A 19067-nucleotide genomic window follows, 5' to 3' on the forward strand; every position below is an offset into this window, starting at 1 on the left:
TTCAGCAATCCTAGATGCATTCCTAATAACCAGAGATCCTGGTTTTCTCTGATTAAAAAAAAAAAAATCCCAATTTTTGGATTTAAAAAAGTAGCCCCAAATCCACATTTTTTCCAGGATTTTTTTTATCAGAGAAAACCAGGATCCCTGCTAATAGCAGCTCAGGCCTTTTCACTTAATTTGGATCATTCAAACTAATGACGTTCCCTTGTCATCTAAATAATATAGTGTACAGATAGGGAAATATAATGGTTTATATATTTTATGCACAATTTCCTGAATCATACAGCAAATTATTGTCTAATTGCCATTTGAAGTCAATGGCAGAACTCTCACTGACTGGCTAAGAGCATGGCTAAACCTTACAGCAGATACGTATTTCCTTCTATCTTTGCTGAAGAAGAGGTGTTACTAAGCAGTGGCTTAGTTCACGTGGAGATTACCTTAATTAATTATGGGAAGGATCATATTTAGGATACTAAATTTAAAATAAGAGTATTATTTTATGCTTCTGGCTAAGATAACTAAGAATATTAGGGCGTACTGTTAGGAACATCAAAGCCCTTAATAATTTTGCAAATGTTACTGCCTTGAGCTTAATCATCTGTGCAATATCTCCAAAGATTTTTATTTAACAAATGGCAACATTAAGAAACGATCTATCTTACAGCTTCTAACTTTGGCCTTTCATCAAAGATTATTTTTACTTAGGGTTTTCTTCTCCATTCCTGATGTCAGCAGAACTATTGTTGAAGTTTTACCTTTATAGAGGCTCTAAATGATAGTCTCAGAGGTACCGCCAAGATGGGGTAGTTTCTTTAAGTTTCAAACAGATTTTACAAATCTGATATTTTTTTCATGACAACGCCTATGATATAAAAACCCTAACATGGTATGTAAACTCGTGTCAGCAAAGAATTAAAATCTAAGGCAAAAAATGAAGTGAATAGCTGACTCCCGCCCCCACCCCTTTTTTTTTAACGTAGTTTTGATTCTGCGCTAGGGTACAGTAGCACAATCTATATTTCATTCTACAACCAGCCTGAATTTATTTTATTGTCTGAAGCATGTCTTAAGAGCTATTTTGTGTCTATAATTAAAAAGTGTTCTTCTTCAAGCGAAGCCTGGGCTTGCATGATCTAATCAGAAATGTTGAATGTAGAACAGGAGTATTGAAAAGGGATGGCTTGAGCTTGATAAAGGATATTGTTTGAAAATGAAATTTGTAGCAGATATGTCACTATAAGTGAATGGAATCCTGCAGTGCTGCTGTAAATGAATGGGATACCCCTAACTGTATTGGGAGGTCTGCATTACCACTGGAATCCCCTGCTGGGTTTTCCCTTCACGGGCTTGTCTGTACTAGAAAAAGGTAACATGGTAGAAAATATGTTAACTAATCCTTGAGGGATTCTATGGTTAATCATAGCCATCAAGTATGTTTTTATATATGACTATCCTTATCTTTACTAAGCTCAAAGTTGTGTTTTCAATCACATTAGTAAATCCCTCATTATTACTGTAATCTTGGTTGCCTTATGGGGTTTCTGGAGTGCTATAGCACCAAGCTGTTTTGGAGAAACCGTTCCTGATATACCAAGTGCTATAGGTACTTCATAGTTTCATAGTTGGTAGGGTCAGAAGGGACCTGAGGAGATCATCTAGTCCGACCCCCTGCCGTGGCAGGAAAGAGTACTGGGGTCAAACAACCCTGGCCAGATGTTCGTCCAGCCTTTTTTTAAAGACCCCCAGGGTAGGAGCCAGCACCACTTCTTTTGGAAGTTGGTTCCAGGTCCTAGCCACCCTGACAGTGAAGTAGTGCCTCCTAATGTCTAGTCTGAAACTACCCTTCGCTAGCTTGTGTCCATTGTTTCTTGTAACTCCCGGGAGTGCTCGGGGGAACAGGGGCTCTCCCAATGCATGCTGGTCCCCCTTGACTAATTTGTAGACTGCCACTAGATCCCCTCTCAGCCTTCTCTTTTGGAGGCTGAACAGGTTCAGGTCCCTCAGCCTCTCCTCGTAGGGCCTGCTCTGTTGCCCCCTGATCATGCAGGTGGCCCTCCTTTGGACCCTTTCCATGTTGTCCACATCTCTCCTGAAGTGCGGTGCCCAGAACTGGACGCAGTACTCCAGCTGTGGCCTGACCAGTGTCGCATAGAGGGGAAGGATCACCTCCTTGGACCTCCTTGAGATGCATCTGCAGATGCACGACAAGGTATGGTTGGCCTTCGTGACTGCGTCCCCACTTTGTCGGCCCATGTTCATTGTGGCATCAATGATAACTCCAAGATCCTTTTCTGTCTCGACACTGGCGAGAAGGGAGTTCCCCAACCTGTAGGTGTGCCGCTGATTCTTCCTCCCCAGGTGCACAACCCTGCACTTGTCAGTGTTGAACCCCATCCTGTTGTCATTGGCCCACACTTGTAACCTGTCTAGATCTGCTTGCAGCCTGTTCCTTCCTACTAGCGTGCCCACATCCCCCCACATCTTACTGTCATCTGCGAACTTGAACAGGGTGCTTTCTACCTCCTCGCCCAAGTCACTGATGAAGATGTTGAATAGCGCGGGCCCAAGGACCGAGCCCTGGGGAACCCCACTCTTCACATCCCTCCAGATCGAATAAGACCCATCCACCACCACCCTCTGGGTGCGGCCCGCCAGCCAGTTAGTGACCCATCTGACCGTGTAGGCATCAACACCACTGTCTCCTAGTTTCTTACTGAGAATGCGGTGAGAGACCGTGTCGAAGGCCTTCCTGAAGTCCAGAAAGACTATACTTCATGGACTAGGAGTCCAAATACCCAGTGGGGTTCAACAAAACCTCCCCATCTGTGTTAAAACACTTCACTTATCTCGGGGCCGAGAGACTAGGGTGGCCACTGATACATCTCCAGAATATAGGACATCCCCTTGGTGAGGGGCAGGCTACCTCAGCCAATCAGTGGCAAAGAGTGGGACCGCCACCTCCTTGACCAATCAGCAGCAAGGGGGTGGGCCACCACAAAAAGGCTACTCCCTCCCTGGCTGGGAAACCTGCTCCTCCTGGCTGTGCACCACCCTACCTCTAGGCAATAGAATTATAAGAACAAATGCATCAGCAGATGCATGACAAATAAAACCAAGGAGGTGATACTTCCCCTCTATGAGGCATTGGTCAGACTGCAGTTGGAGTACTGCATCCAGTTTTGGGCGCTGTACTTCAAGAAGGATATTGATAGACTCAAGAGGGTCCAGAGGAGGGCCACTTGTATGGTAAGGGGCTTACAGGACAAGCCCTGTGAGGAGAGACTGAGGGACCTGGACCTCTTCAGCCTCCTCAAGAAAAGGCTGAGAGGTGATCTTGTGGCTGCCTACAAATTTATTAGGGGGACGCAGCAAGGGATCAGAGATGCTCTGTTCACCAGGGCACCTCTTGAGGTAATGAGGAACAATGGTCACAAACTGACAGAGAGCAGATTCAGGCTAGATATCAGAAAAAACTTCTTCATGGTAAGGGTGGCCAAAATTTGGAATGGGCTTCCAAAGGAGGCGGTGCTCTCCCCTACCTTGGGGGTCTTTAAGAGAAGGCTGGATAGGCATCTGGCTGGGGTCCTTTCCTTCCCAGGCAGGGAGTCAGACTCAATGATCTGTTGAGGTCATTTCTGACCCTAGCTTCTATGAATCTGTGAATCTATGAAGTGAATGACATGCATTTCCACTAATTAACTGAAAAGCAGGACTTTTTACAGTCTGTTCCTCATTTAGAAATGGTCAGGGGACAAAGGGTTTAAAAACAGGATGGTCTGATATAAAACAGGACCAATGGCCACCCTACCAGAGACCATGTTTCTAGTGTATCCCTCACCAACTACTTCCCAAATAGCATAAAATCTTGTCTGACTGATGACTCATTGCTTGCTTCTGCTAGAAGAAAGGAGTAGAAGCAGAGCAGGGTTATCAACTATCTATAATTTTTGGACAGTTCATTAAAAAAGGCTCAAAACACTCATCCGTAGAGTCTGTAAAAAATGTTGAGATGTCCATAAAATACTAAGAAACCATGAGCTTGATTGATTCTGGATGCAAATGTTGATAGAGCAAAGGAGTGCCCCCTTGTATCTGAGTGGGAATGCATCTTGATGCCCTGCAGGTTGCTCTCTGTCAGGGCTTTGTGGCCCATGGGAGCCTCTGTAGTCTCCTGTTCCCCAGCCACATGCTGCCACAGTCTTGGGCATTTCTGTCTGTAATGGCTGGTCATCTCAAAGGTAAGCAGGGCTGTGCACCCGAGGCATTCTGAGGTACCAGATGAGACAGGGAGTGGGGTGGTGCCATTGGGACACAGCTTCAGGACGGAAGGAGGAGAGGTCATGGGTGGAGGTCTGTGCTGGCATGGGGGGAAACATGGCTGGCAGAGGTAAGATTGGGGATGGCCTGGTGCAGAGTGTGGTTGGGGGAGTGCAGTTTGGAGTATTAGATGAGGGTAAGTAGGTAATCTCTGGGATGGAGGCAGTATAGTGTAAAACAACTGCTGCAATCAAGTAAGACTTTATTCTGGGAAAGGGCTCAAGCCAGATTTAGAACCCCTAGCCTGTCCCTTGTTTTTCCCATCCAAGGTCTAGCAGAATGGTTACATTTACAATATGTAAAACACGTCACTAAAAAACTTTGGCTTTCAGTAATAAGTCTGCAGATTGCTAGTAAACGAAAATTTTTGGTTTGGCTACCCTGCAGCAGAGTTACCCTTAGCTGTTCTGGTTAATGTTAGTTGGAAAGTACTTACAAATAAGTTTTGTAATACTATGCATTTTCTCAGTGACTGTAAGGTTGCCAACACCTGTGATTCAAATTTCATGCTATATGGTAGAAATTTTCTTAAAACAGAAAATGCTGGAACCAGGAAATCACTTGTGGATCTCATGTCTCTTTAAAAAAAAATTGTAGCTCTCAGAGTTGTGCAGAAAAGCCTGCAACATGAATGCACATGATAAACACATGAAACATATTCATTTTTTAAATGTTTACTTCTCTGATTATTAAAGTCAATCTTTTGGGGGTCAGGAGGGAATTCCACTAGTATTTTTTCTTTTTAAAATACTTGAGTTCAGCAATAGTGGGTCCAAATGTAGAAGGCATAGCCACCAGTTAGCACCAGTGAGCAGGAGACTGCCATCAGTCAACCATTGTCTGCAGGACATTAAGAAGAAATAACAAGTCACTGATATTATGGGCCATGTATTGGGGTAGCCTCACTATCAAACACTATAACTGTTATTGTTGTGAAATATCTTCAGAAAGTTCAAGATCAATTTATTAACATAAATATCTTTCTTTTTTTTAAAGCACATTTTTTTTTCTTTTTTGCAACCAGGTTACTCAAATGGATGACTTCAAATACAAATAACCCCCTCCGCATCTTTCAGTTTACTAATCGTCCTTGAGATATAGTCCCATGATAGCTTCATATTTTTAAATTGTGAAGTTTTTTTTTATGGTCAAAAGGATCCATTTAAGACAAATGCAACAAGAATTTTATATGGCTTTCATCTGCATAACTGTTTGCAGTGCTGTAGGGGACAAGATAAATGCATAAAGAATTAATTGTTCCTCTGTATAATTAGTCACTCAGCAAGTACAGTCATCTTGAATGTCCATGTACATGTACATGTATCTTGAATGCCTTCAAGAGACATTTGGATGTTTATCTATGATCCCTGCTGATTTCCTGCCCCTGGGGTAGGGGCTGGACACGATGATCTTCCGAGGTCCCTTCTAGCCCTAGTGTCAATGAATCTATAAACTATCCCTTAGCAAGTGCAACTACCTGCTTGTTAGCCCAAATGTGGGGGCAAGAGAGCCTGAATGTAGGTTCTGGTATTTTGACTGCCTGTCCTCTTGCTGCCCCTTTGAGCCAGATTCATCCTTGAAGTAACTCTTCTGTAATTGGTGGAGTTACACCAGCAATTAATTTGGCTACTTTTTCTGGAAGTTGCTTACTGGCACCCTCCACTGCCCTACTTAGTTCAAGTGATTTGGCATGTGTTGTAACCCCCCATTCACTGCAGTGGTTGGTGAAATCAGAAAAATGGTATGCATCTGACTCCTGTGACTTCAACTGCATTTGCATCACCAGTGCAAACCTACTCCTACGCAGATTTGTTGCCCTTTCCTGGCCAGCAGAAATAATAGGAGATGGTAAGAGGCCTGGAGAGGACCTTGTGGTACTAGCAGGGGGGGTGAGGGGTGTACTACTTTATTTTCCGTAGTTAGACATTTAAGCATGTGCTTTATTATTGGCTGTGTTTTGCTCTTAGCAGCGGTGGAGCTCCATATCCCTGTACTATCTATATTTAGGAAGGCAGACCAGGCAAGTTCTTGTACTTGAAAATATAGTCACAGGTAGGGGATTTAATATTTGTCTTTACTGGAACACATCAACATATTCTGTGCCTATTGTATTAAGCTGACCAGAATATCAATAATAAACAATAGAAGGTGGGGAAACAAAGTTGTACCTGAAGGCAAAAAAAATGCAGGGAGGGGAAGGAGAGAAGGATTGGGGATGCAAGGGCAGGGAAGGCTATGTAATGTTCAAAGCCACTTTGCCTTTTATCTATTTATTTAACGAGGCCTTTCTTTATCTGTTACCCTAACTAATCTCAGGCTTGTTGAATTCCATACAGCTCTCTGGCACACAGGGGGCTTATGCCCTACAGTCACAGTCCTCCAAAGGGTGCAGCATTCTCCTGCTACAAGGGTGTAGGTTGTAGCCATGTTGGTCTAAGGAGATAGGCAGACAAGGTTCTTTGGGTAAAGCTGATATCTCTTATTAGATCAACTCAAATAGTTCAAAAAATTCTTCTTAGCAAGCTTTCAGTTGTAAATACCCTTTGTCAGGCTGAGGAAGCATCTGCAGTTGGTGTGTGCTCTTCCTGGATGGAATGAATAGTAAAGAAGCCAGAGACTGGTATGCAGGCAAGAAAGGCAGTCAGTGAAGATGTAAATTGAGGAGTCAGTAAGTGAGAGACATGTTGGGAGGGGGAGGGAATGAATGTAGCTGGTAAAAGTGGAGAGGTACCTGGGGAGTCAGATGTCATGCAGGTTGTAATGTGTCATAAATCCAATGTCTATATTTAGTCCATGATTTTTTGTATCCAGGAGGTTGATGAAGTGAAGTTCATAGGCTCATTTGTGAAAAGTGTTTTGTAAATTCCCTTTGAGGATTAATACTGAGAGATTGGAGACAGAGCGGGTTTTCTTGTGAGAAATGTGCCCTCACAAGTAATTGGGTATTTTTGTGTTTAATAGGTTTCCGGTGTGCATTCATGCTGGTGCTCAGTTGTTGTTTGGTCTCTCCTACGTATTTTCCATCAGGGCATTTGGTGCACTGCATGAGATATATTACATTTCTGGAGGTGCAGCTGTAAGATCCAGGAATGGTGATGGTTCTGTTGTGGGGTGTAGTACTTGTGAGGGTGGTGGAGATAATGTTGGCAGGTTTTACATTTCTTGTCATGGTATGGTCTGGATCTATTCAGTGTGTTTTGGGCCATAGGAAGTTTGCTTCTGGCGATGAAATTAGTGAGGTTCAGTGCCTGTTTGAAAGCTAGGATGGGTGGATCTGGGAAAACCTCTTTAAGAATTGGGTCTCCTTCTAGTATGGGTTGCAATTGTTTGAGGACTTTCTGTATAGGTTTGAGGGAGGAGTGATATGTCATAAACAGTGGTATGTGATTTGTGGGGGTTTTCCTTCTGTACTGCAGCAATTCTTCACGTGGTATCCAGGTGGCTCTTTCAAATGTGTGATCTATCTCACTGGAGGAGTGTCCTTGTTGAGTGGAAGCCTTTTTGAGACTTGTGAGGTAGCAATCCTGGGTGTTCTCAGTGCAAATTCGATGGTATCTGAGGGCTTGGCTGTATATTACAGCTCTTTTTGCTGTGTTTGGGGTGATTGCTGGTTCTGTTCAGATATGTATGTTGGTCTGTGGATTTCTTACCATTCTGGATACTGATCATCATGTCTAAAAAGGAGATGTTGGTGCTGGAGTATTCAAGAGAGAGTCTGATGGAAAGGTGATAATTGCTGAATTCCTGATGAAAATCAATCAGAAATTTCAGGTTTTCAGTCCACATGATAAAGATGTCATCGATGTATCTTAAGTATAGCAAGGTTTTGATGGTGCGGTCCTTGAGGAATTCTTCCTCCAGGTGGTTTATAAAAAGGTTGGCATACTGTGGGGCCATTTTGGTGCCCATAATGTAGTTTTATTTATTTATTTATTTTGATATGCAATCAACACTTGCCTAGGTCTGAATGTATGCTGTTCCATACATTCAGTGTACCCATAAGTATTCAAATAACCCAACTGGTCAGGTATCTAAGAAAGTGCTTGTTTTGACACTCAGAGGTCCTGCAAAAAGCCAGCTCCTTGGGTTCTGTTAACTGCCACTGTGTGCATTCATGGGTTGTTGCCCAGTATCACTTGCTAGTATATAAACTAAAGAACACATTTCAGAAAAATTTGGTGAGGAAATAAATAAAAGCACTTCAAGGGGAAAAAGTACTTCAGCCTGTGCAGGGACTATCTGTGACTCCTCTCTAACAATTCACTGTCCATCAAATAACTGTCACATGTAATATCCAGCAGATGGATCAGCAGTGGGTGGCATTAATACAGTTGCACCTCTCAGACACATAGGTGTCTGGCTTTGTGCTTGCTGCAGCAGCTTGTCAGCTAGCAGACAGACTCAGCTTTGTTACAGGCTGATTGCTAGGTGAGATGAGCAAAATAAATTTGCTGCTGTACAAAACACAATCGCCACAACTCCTTGCTGCCTCACACACTGTTGTTTGGGCCTGCACAGGGCAAATATAACATAACATGCAACCAAAATCCAAACAGTAGCATTCATTTTTTGTGATGGTACTGATATTGTATGCCAAAGCCGATGAGAAACGAGCCCTGCATCTGAATAATTGGAATAACAACGTTGTTTTGGTGGCTTGTTTGTGAGCTACTGTTTTTGCTCTGATTTAATATTATAACATCTAGAGGTACCAAACAAAATCAGTGCCCCATTATGATAGGCCCAGTAGGAATGTTTACAGAAGGTCAAGTTGACTCAAACTGCTTTTATTGTACTTAAATAAGGCCAGTACAGACATATTAGCAGAACAGCCCTCAGTGACCTTTTGCTTGAGGGTGGGTGGGAATTGGAGCCCTAAAAAGGATAAAGAAGGTAAGTGACATCGGTTCATTTTTCTAAGGTGTGATAAATTTAACCAGAACATTAAAGAGGTAGTTAAAATAACTAATATATATATATCCTGGTATATGCCACAATACACAGAGGCATACATGTTCATATGCAGAGGCATACTGTATGAGGCTGGGTACAGAACAAACCTCCGAGACAAAAAAAACACCCATAATAATTAAATTTAAGGTAAATTGGGTGGTGGTGCGGGGGAGCTATCTCTTTCTCCAACCTTTTTGGATGATGGTCTCTCTACACTGGAAAATCCTGGGGGCAGTCACTTGAATTATGTCTATAAAGTGCCTACTCCTCTTGGACATTACAGAAATAATAAATAACTTTAAAAAAACAAGGGGTTTCTAGGGGACTAGATCTTTGTTACAATAAAGACATGCTTCCCATTCTGGTTTGTGAGTATATATCCTATGTGCAGGATTCCAGGTTGTGTGGGGTTTTTATTTTTAATTTAGTTTGCTTTTATGTTGGATTTTCACATATGAACATATGGAATTGTTTTAAGAACAGCAGTGAAGATTTTTAAGGTATGTATATGAGCAACTCCAAATGCATTCATACAGCTTAGATTCTTGTACAAATTTGAATGTGATTTGCATGCTCATTGTATTCTGTAGTCAAAGCTAATGAATCCAGTTAATCACCAAATTGCGGTGAAAAAGCACAAGTGAATTCAGGTGCTCAGTAGCCTGCTTGTGGCAAATAATCCCAGGCTCTAATAGCATTTTCATTAATATACTGTCTCTGCTCCATTGCAGAGCCTCTGGAGAATTTTAAAGGCACAAGTAGTAGTTAGGTACCCAATTCATATCATGTTGACTTTGAGATCGGCACTAAACTGCTGTTTGAGCCTTTGGAATTCTCCCTTTCTGCCCATAATTGTTTCCAGCATTCTTTTGGCTTGGCCTTTTGCTATAGTTTTATATCCTTATTAGGAGCCCCTTTCAGAAAAGCTCTTCAACAAGGTGCTTTCTTTTACCGCATACTTCAGTTGTATAGAAGTCAGTAGGACTTATGCTTTCTCTGAAACATGTAGTTGTCATTTGCAGTCCAGAAATGACTTTACTTATCTGAATCCAGGCTTTTAATAAAGAATTTAGTACTAATGCTCAATACTATTTGCTACTGGTAAAAAATTCAGAAGTGGTGATCATGCTTATAAGAAGAATGTGTTTGCTTAGGGAAACAGGTAACACTTTCTACACCATCCCCTCCTAAGTGGAGATTTATATATGCGTGTGTGCATGTGTAGCTTCTTGGCACTTTTTAGGATGAGCCTGCCAACCTGTCCAAATCAGCTGTTGAGAGAATATTATAATTGATCAAAAAATCATATTGGTAGAAGCTTTAGTTGCCCTGGATCTAACTTTAATAAGACCTACCTTGTTCAAGACAGCATTTGATGCAATATGGATCCTTAGTGCAAAACAACTGTAACTTACACAGAGCACATCTACACATGCTGGTAAGGTAAAGCAATAAACTCTGACACAGATCGCACCAGAATTCATTGCTCCTGGGCATCATGTTTACACATGTGCCCAGGACCACAGCATATTGAGCCAGGTTGGAGCAGCCCTGGCTGGCAGGGGCCCCAAGGGGTCAGTCTGCCAGCCTGGGCATGCTCCGACCCAGCTCAATGTGCTGTGGAGGGGCTGGCTGGGACACGAGGGTGCTTCAGTGCAAGGCTAACTGACAGAACCCCCACACTGAAGCACCCTTGTGCTCCAGTCAGCCCCATCAGCATCTACGTGTGCATTGCTGCAGTGGAGTTAGTTTACTTCATCCTAATAGCACTGCACGTGTAGAAGGCAATGTCTTACTGCAGAGCTAATTATGAAGCTCTGCAGTAAAGGTCTTATGCAGATGTGCCCACAGATGAGTAATTCCAGTTTACAAATGGTCTAGAACAAGCAGGTATTCACTTCTGTGGAAAGAGCAAGATACTGTGGGTCCCCTCTGGGGGAAGTGACAGCTCCAAGAAGGATTCTTTCACATTGTATTTCATGCTCTTTAACCACAAAATGTGTTTAGACAAGCATTCCAAGAGGTGCTGGGGACACCAACAGTTAAGACTGTCTAATACACCTTGCTATAAATATTTCAACATATTACCAAACTTTCACCATCTGGACTGAAATATTCCCAGCTTGTCTGCCTTGATTTGCAACAAAATGGTTCATCTGTTTCCAAGAAATGAAGTTAGTATAAAATGAAGTTATTATATTCTTCTAAGCTATTCTTCTAAGTTATTATATTCTCCCCCCCGCCCCAGACATTTATTTGCACCCATGAGACTTTGAATTTGCCATTGAGGTTAGAGTATGACTATGATTTTCAGGAGTTTATAAAGGATGAAATTTTGGGTCTATTTAAGCCAATGGGTGCTTAGCCATAAACTTCATGATCCAGGGTTTCACCTATAGTCTCAATCATTGTATTGTTAACAGTATGTGTAACACTATTTGATGCAGTACATGGGGTAGATGGTGAATGAGGCTAGTGGCTGAAAGAAGAGAATGTCTTCTGTTTTGAGCCACAGCTGCGGGACCCAGGAAAACTTGGTTCCATCCTGGCAGGTATCGAGAACTTATCACTTGCAGCTGAGCAAAACATCATTATATAAAGCCACAAGAGGAACACATTTTAAAGTTGTACAGGGAGTGTTAATTCTGGTACTTCCTAACTTCTGAGGGCTTGACCTTGCAACCTTGATATTCTCTTAACATATTTTGAGAGGTAATTGTATAACATATGGACTAGAATTGCCCAGGACTTGGCGTTCTGTGGCTGAATCATCAGCTGGTGTAAACTGTCCAGCAGAGCTATGCCTATGCCAACTGAGGTTGTATAACCAGATGGCAGTATAACCTGGATTACTCTAGAGCAGTGATTCTTAACCTTCTCAGACATGAACTGTCCCTCAAAAAATGCCAGCTCTTAGTTTTCACTCATTTTTTGACTACAGAATAATAATAGACCCAACCATCGTTGCCAAGAACTCAGACCACAACCGGTCAGAATGTTTTTGACACTATGGATTACTATTTGGAATCTCTTCGTTTAACTTATGAATCCTTTTTACACACACAACAGCGCTAACATTGCATGGCATCCCGCGGCACACTTGAAAGGATTTCATTGTACCTGACAGTGCTACTATGGGCCAGGAATCCTAGAGGTTTCTGGCATGATGTTGAGAAATTAATTTAGATCTGAAGTCCCACAGGTCTTTGCTTATCCAGCTTATAGACACTAAGGACTTTTGTTTCTGAGCCATTGCTCACCTACTAGTTCAGGAAAATGTTGCCCCAACTTCCATTTGTCTCAAGGTACCCATAAATAAAATGGGGAAAATTAAACTCATTCTGGGGGTGTTGTGAGGAGTAATGTGTTCAGTGATGGTAAAGTACACAAGCATTCTCCAATGAGTTGTGCCATAAAAGGAAAAGGATTCTTTTATTGAAAACTTCAGGTTATGTTCTCAAATTTTTTTTTCTTTTTGATCTAAGTGTGCCTCAGATTGAGTTATTTTCTACTAAGACCACGGAATTGTAGCTCACCCATTTATATGGAGCACTTGTGTTGCACAAATTGCTAGTTTCGTGCCCCTGGAGGCCTTTCCCAAACACCTCAAGGAGGGAGTCACACTCAGGCTGAGTCCATTACAAGTTTATTGATTGCGCAACCGGTCGACAAAGGGGTTGAGTAACCCAAAGCGGTGTCGACCCCCAGGCTTTGTCTGAGAGTCTTTTATAGCTTACCTAAACAAAAAACTGTAGCGTGTCTTACAACTATTGGCAGTTTCACAATTTTACCGTTACGTCTAGGTTTCCACAGGATGTCAGGGCCTTTTAAGTTAGACTCAACTTATTATGGGATAGATGAAGGCGCATGCGTGTTGGGGAAGCTGTGGTAAACTCAATGTCCTTTAGTAACCCCTTATCTTTGTGTAATTCTAGGTCATTGAACAGGTGCGATTGTGAAACTCTATGTGTAAAGCTGTCCTTAACCTATATGCAGAAGCTGTTAGCAAGCCATGTTGAATACAGAAGCATATTGCAAAAATAAAACATCATGTCTAATTTCAAGCCTTATGTCTAAAATCTAATGTATTTGTACTACACTTGGGTAGTGAAGCCATCTTGGGTAGGAGGAATGATAATGAACTCTTATCCATCATCACCCTCTGGGACCACATTGCTAGGAAAGCATGGAACCAATTTAGAGCAGTCCCATGAATACCCACCAGGTCATGTAAATGCTTTATCAGCACCTCCTAGTCAGCTGTATCAAAGGACACTGACAAACCCAAAAAGATCAGCAGGGCACAATTTCCTGGAATCACCAAGTGATCATCAACCAAAGCCACAAACAGTCTCTATGCTATCTCCAGGAGGACAGCCAGAACAACGAGGGTATGGGAAAGCAGGGGCATCCAGATTCCTTGGAGCTGTTGGGTGACCACCTGTTCTCAATGACCTTCCTCCAAAAGGGGAGTTTTGAGGTGGGGTGATAGCTGGCTGAAAAGTCAGCATCAAGCAATGGTTTCTTAACTAGGTGCCAGACAATTACAGACTTAAGAATGTCTGGCACCCTCCCTGCCTAAAGGGAGGCATTAACAACCCTGCCAGCAATGGCTCCAAGCTTCTTCCACCTTTTTACAAGCCAGGATGGTCACAAGTCCAGTTTACAGCTGGCGGCCTGCATTCCCTCGAGCACATCCTCTGCATCAGTGGGTGACAGCAATTGAAACCAATCTACTGCAAAGACAGAGCCTTCCCAACCCCAGACTCAGACACCCTCCTGTGCTGTACAGTCAACATACCATACTGGATAGAAGTGATTTTTTTTGTTTGTTTTTTATGGGTTTTTTTCTTACAAAATAAGGGGCAAATTCATTACCATAGACCATAGAAAACTACTTGGTTTCTTGGTCGAGAAAGCCTAGATTAACCAAACTATTCACCATTTGGAACAGTTCTGCTGGGTGGCACTTTACAAATGCAGTGGCAGTGGGAATGAAAAGCTTCTTTCTGTTTGGGTAATGGATCCAGGTCTTTTAGTTCAGTGCATTTATACAGCACTTTCCTCTGAGCTAACAAAGTGCTCAGACTTTATAAATGGACAAACTGAGGCACAGAGGGGAGCTGCATTGAATTCACAGTCTAAAAGCAAGTCAGTGATAGATAAGATCCCAGGCATTCCATGCTCCCTGTCCAATCAATTCACTCCATGTGTGGTTGTTCCTCAGCTCACAGTGCCAAGAACTGCTGAATACCTGAGGAGGACATCAGTGGGGAAGTATCAGTGAAGCTACCCCAGCCAGTTGGGTTGAGTTTGGAATTCCGAGGATGTAAGTAGGAAGTGGTGTCATTGTTGCACTTGGGACACAGTGACTTATCTTCATGATGTGACTGACCCCTCACTTAAAGTTAGCGTGGCATTCCAGATCCTTAACACGGCCTTGGTTTCTTCAGTGTTATGAAAATCTTTTAAGTCCACTTACTGTTAGAGCTGACACTTTAATTGTCTTCCAGTGCCACACTCTATGGAATTAGTCTTTTGAAGATGGCCCTTCCATACTATAAGAGACGTCAGGCCACCGAGGGGAAGCTGGAGGGTAAAAGTCTATAAAAGAACAAAGGCGGCAGCTGCATACATGCTGAATGACTGCTCCAATGCTCTGAGAGCCGCCTTAATTAAAACACCCCACCCCTCACCTCAGAGCATGTGTGTAAACTCCCAGAAGGCCTATCTCCAAAGGAACTGTACTTTTCCTGGCTTTAAGAGTCCACTAGTCATTTTATTGCATGTGAGCAGTTGCACAAACATTTAAAGTCATATTTTACTAACGTTTTTTAAGGGCTTTTATAATAAAGACAGTAAGCCTGATCTTCAGCTACAAAATCAGTTTGTGCTTTGGAATACTGTAGAGAGCCTATGGGGGGCATCTGGGATGAGCTCTGTCAAGAGCCAAGCCACAGAGCAATGTGCTGTCATTTTCCATGACTTTGAGAACTGTCATTACAATACCATTCCAGGCAGCATAAGCTAGAGCAGTTGTGTGTGATACCAGGCATGTGTGTGTATATATGTATATTATTTACACGTTTGGTATTTTAAGAGCCTTCAACAATTATTTTAAGAGCCTTCTGAAGCCCAGTAACACGTTTTAGTTCTTTGAGCCTGAGGGTTATGTTTTTGTTCTGAAAATCCTAAATTTATAGTGGACTTAACTCCTAATACATGGCTGCCTCCGATGTCAGGGGACTCGACTTAATGACCTGGGTGGTCCCTTCCAGACCTATCTGTTGTAGCCCTAATTCTGGTTGGGGAGGTTGACTCACTTTCACTAGGGCTGGATCATTGATCTAGGTCAGGGGTTTTCAACCAGGGGTATGCGTACCCCTGGGGGTACTTGGGATGGCTTCAGGGGGTACTCGGCAGTGGGTGCCGCCACTGGCACTTCTGCCACACCGCCGGCACTTCCATCACTGGCACTTCCACTGGCACGCTGCTGGCACTTTTGCCACCACTGTGCTGCTGGCACACTTGCTGCTCGTCCATGGGGGACCTCCACCTCAGTAGTCGATCAGCCCCCCCCCCCTCTCATTGATTGGCTGCTGGAGGACTCCCCCACCGGTCGCCAATCGGATGCTAGGGGACCCTTTTCCCCCTCCCCGCCCCCCATTCGTCTGGCCGCCGGGGGACTCCTGCCTTCTCACCAGCCACCGGGGGTACACTGTTTCAAAAAGGGTGAAAACCCCTGATCTAGGCTGTTATGTTTACCCCACCGTAATGCTGTCCCTGTTAAAGGGGCAAGGCCAGTAGTACAGCACAACTGATAACTTGGGGCAACAGAAACAAGGACCAGGGAAGCAATGGAGGTCATGGGTTCAAAATAAGAAAGATGGAAGAGGGGGACACCTCTTTCAGTCCTGTTTCCTTTGCTAACAATCTTTAGAACGCTCTCCAGACTTGTGGCATAAAAACAGATACTTGGGTGTGACGACGTGCAATTGCTTTTATTGCCATTCACAAATAATGTGGTCTCCACAAATAACAAAAGCTTCTGTGTCTGAATCAGTTAGTATAGAAAGTACATCCCTTCCCTTCTTTCTACCATTATGCATTTCATATACCAGTTTGTGTGTACATATTTGCATAATTTCTACCAAGCAGTTAGCTCTTCGTTTAGGCAAAACCTACTCTGGAATCTCTAGGGAAAAGGCTACAAGGTTACTCGTATGTGTTGCGCTGTTAAGGATTTATGTAATATCTCTCTACTAAACAGTATTTAAAAATAAATAGGGTACACATGGGCACTAAAGGGTGAGGCAACACAAACTCCAGCTTGTATTGTTTGCAGCAGCCACTTCCTTGGCAGTATAACCTCTATTATGCATTAAGTTACAGTACTATTTGGAGTGAACTACAGTACATTTTGCTCTTCCAGTCTTGGGCCTCCCTTGAGCTCACTGTCAACAAACAGCATGGAATTCTTTCTGTTTTTTCTCTGCATCTCATCTAGCTATCTCTAGTTGCCCTACAGCTACTATCTGACCGCAAGCTACAGTAATTAAGATTTGTACAGAATTTCCCATACTGCACTTCACAGTGTACCCTTTATTTCTCTTATTTACTCTTGCTGTTTTCCTTATTCTCTCACCCCCTCCTGGCTTGTCATAAATGATTGATTGTCCCCATTTACTGCAGAAAAGAATAACTGTAATAAAAAATAGTTTTGCTGTTGTGAAAATAGCCTTGGATTTTAGGGGTTAACTCTAATTTACTTGGGGGGAGGGGGCAGAGTTGCAATCCACACCTTCTCTCACCCACTCTTACTTTTTCTGCCTGGGTCTTTGCTACAGTTTTACATCCCACAGTATTCTGGTTGTTATCTCCATGTGGATCCATGACCCACCGTGCTTTAGCTTGCAAAATATTGTGGAATTGGTTTCGAAGTAAGAAACAGTGGGAGACGGGGACTGATGCTGCTGTGAAGAACTGTACTGTGGAGTGCAGATAGATTATGATTAGATGGGGAGGCTTACATTTCCAGTATCTAAGGCAGTGATTTTCATTATTTTTGGACTCCAGGCACCCCTTGCTAGACTTGAGGCACCCCTCAAACAATCCCAGCTCTTAGCTTTCACTCCTTTTTTGACTACAGAAAAATAATAGGGCAACTCTGCAAATAACTCAGACCTCAATGGGTCACAATGTTTTGTTTTGGGTTTTTTTGACACTACAAATTCCTATTTGAAATCTCTGGGTTTATCTTGTGAATCATGTTTTTACCCCTAACAGTACCAACATTGTGTGCCATCCCTGGGGCACCCTGGAAAGGATCTCAAGGCACCTGAGGGTACCACCACAGAACCCAGTTGTGAATCACTGATCCAAAGTCAAACTTGTGACTGTGATCATTATTGCCCCCCATCTCAAAACGTTCTCCTCGTTATCATCTTGAATTTGAGTATTCATATAATTTCCTTTAGCGTAGGCATTATGAATCTATACCTTTAGATAACATTTGTTTTCATTTTGTCAGACTCAGATAAAGCATCTTGACTGCTTCTCTTCCTTTTTTGCCCATTGGTTTAAGCACCAGAGGCCTTTCCTTCTGTGTGGCTGACTGTACCATGTGTTTTCAGCTGGGTGAACTCAAACTGGGGCCTGCTGTACCAGCAGTGTAGCTAAACGGCAAAAAATCAGTGGGCTCTGAGGCATGGTTTGGGTGGCACAGAAAATAAAGGAAATGTGGAACCCCCAAGCACCAGTGACTCATCAGCACCTGAGTCAGACTTGTCTCTCACACATAGGCAGGCATATATAGTAAACACACACGCTTGGCAGTGCCCAAATATTGATACAGAAAGCGATCACTGTCTACAGCTGGCCACCATGCTGGACTCTCACCTCTAAAGCACACCCGTCCCATCCCTCCACATGCTTTTAGGGGGCAGCTGCCTATGCCATAGGCAAGGCACACAGGCAGCAGGAGCCCTGCCTCCACACTTGTCATGTGTGGGCTTGGGGTGTGGGAAGAAACCCTGCCTGCCCTGTAGTGCTTAGAGCCTGGCCTGGCATAGCTTCTGCTATGGCCCTTCCCTCTGTGTTTGTGTGACTGTGTGTGTCTCTGTGTGTCTGTGTGATTGTGTTCGTGTGTGTGTGTCTCTGTCTTTGTGTGACTGTGTATGTACGTGCCTGCGTCTCTCTGTGTCTCTCTCTTGGTGTGACTCTGTGTGTCTGTGCCTGTCTCTGTGTGTATGCATGTGTGTGTGTGTCTTTGTGTGTGCCCGTGTATCTCTCTTGGTATGTGCGTGTGCCCGTGTCTCAGCTGTGCGTCTCTCTTTCTGCGTGTGTAAGACTGTGTCTGTGTGTGTCTGCCTCTCTCTCTCAGTGTGACTCGGTGTGTATGTGCCTGTGTCTCTATGCGTGTCCCTTGCTGTGCGTCTCTCTCCCTGTGTGTGCGTCTCAGCTGTGTCTCTCTCTATGGTGTGTGAGACTGTCTGTGTGTCTCTCAGCTGTGTCTCCCTGTGTATGTGCCTCTCCGCTGTGTGTGTCTCTCTCTCTGTGTGAGACTGTGTCTCAGCTGTCTCCCTCTATATGTGTGTGTGGGTACGTGGGTCTCAGCTGTGTCTCTGTGTGGTGTGTGAGAGTGTGTGTATGTGCCCATGTCTTTGTGTGCGGGTCTGTGTGCAGGCGCGGGGAGGGGAGGGGAGGCCGGGCGGCGGGAGCCGGGCGGCAAGTCTGGGCGAGGCGAGGCGAGGCGCTGAGCTCCGCCCGGCAGCCCTCGCCGAGGGGCGGGG

The sequence above is a fragment of the Alligator sinensis genome, unplaced genomic scaffold (genome assembly GCF_000455745.1).
Source record: "Alligator sinensis unplaced genomic scaffold, ASM45574v1 scaffold140_1, whole genome shotgun sequence".
Lineage (NCBI taxonomy): Eukaryota > Metazoa > Chordata > Crocodylia > Alligatoridae > Alligator > Alligator sinensis.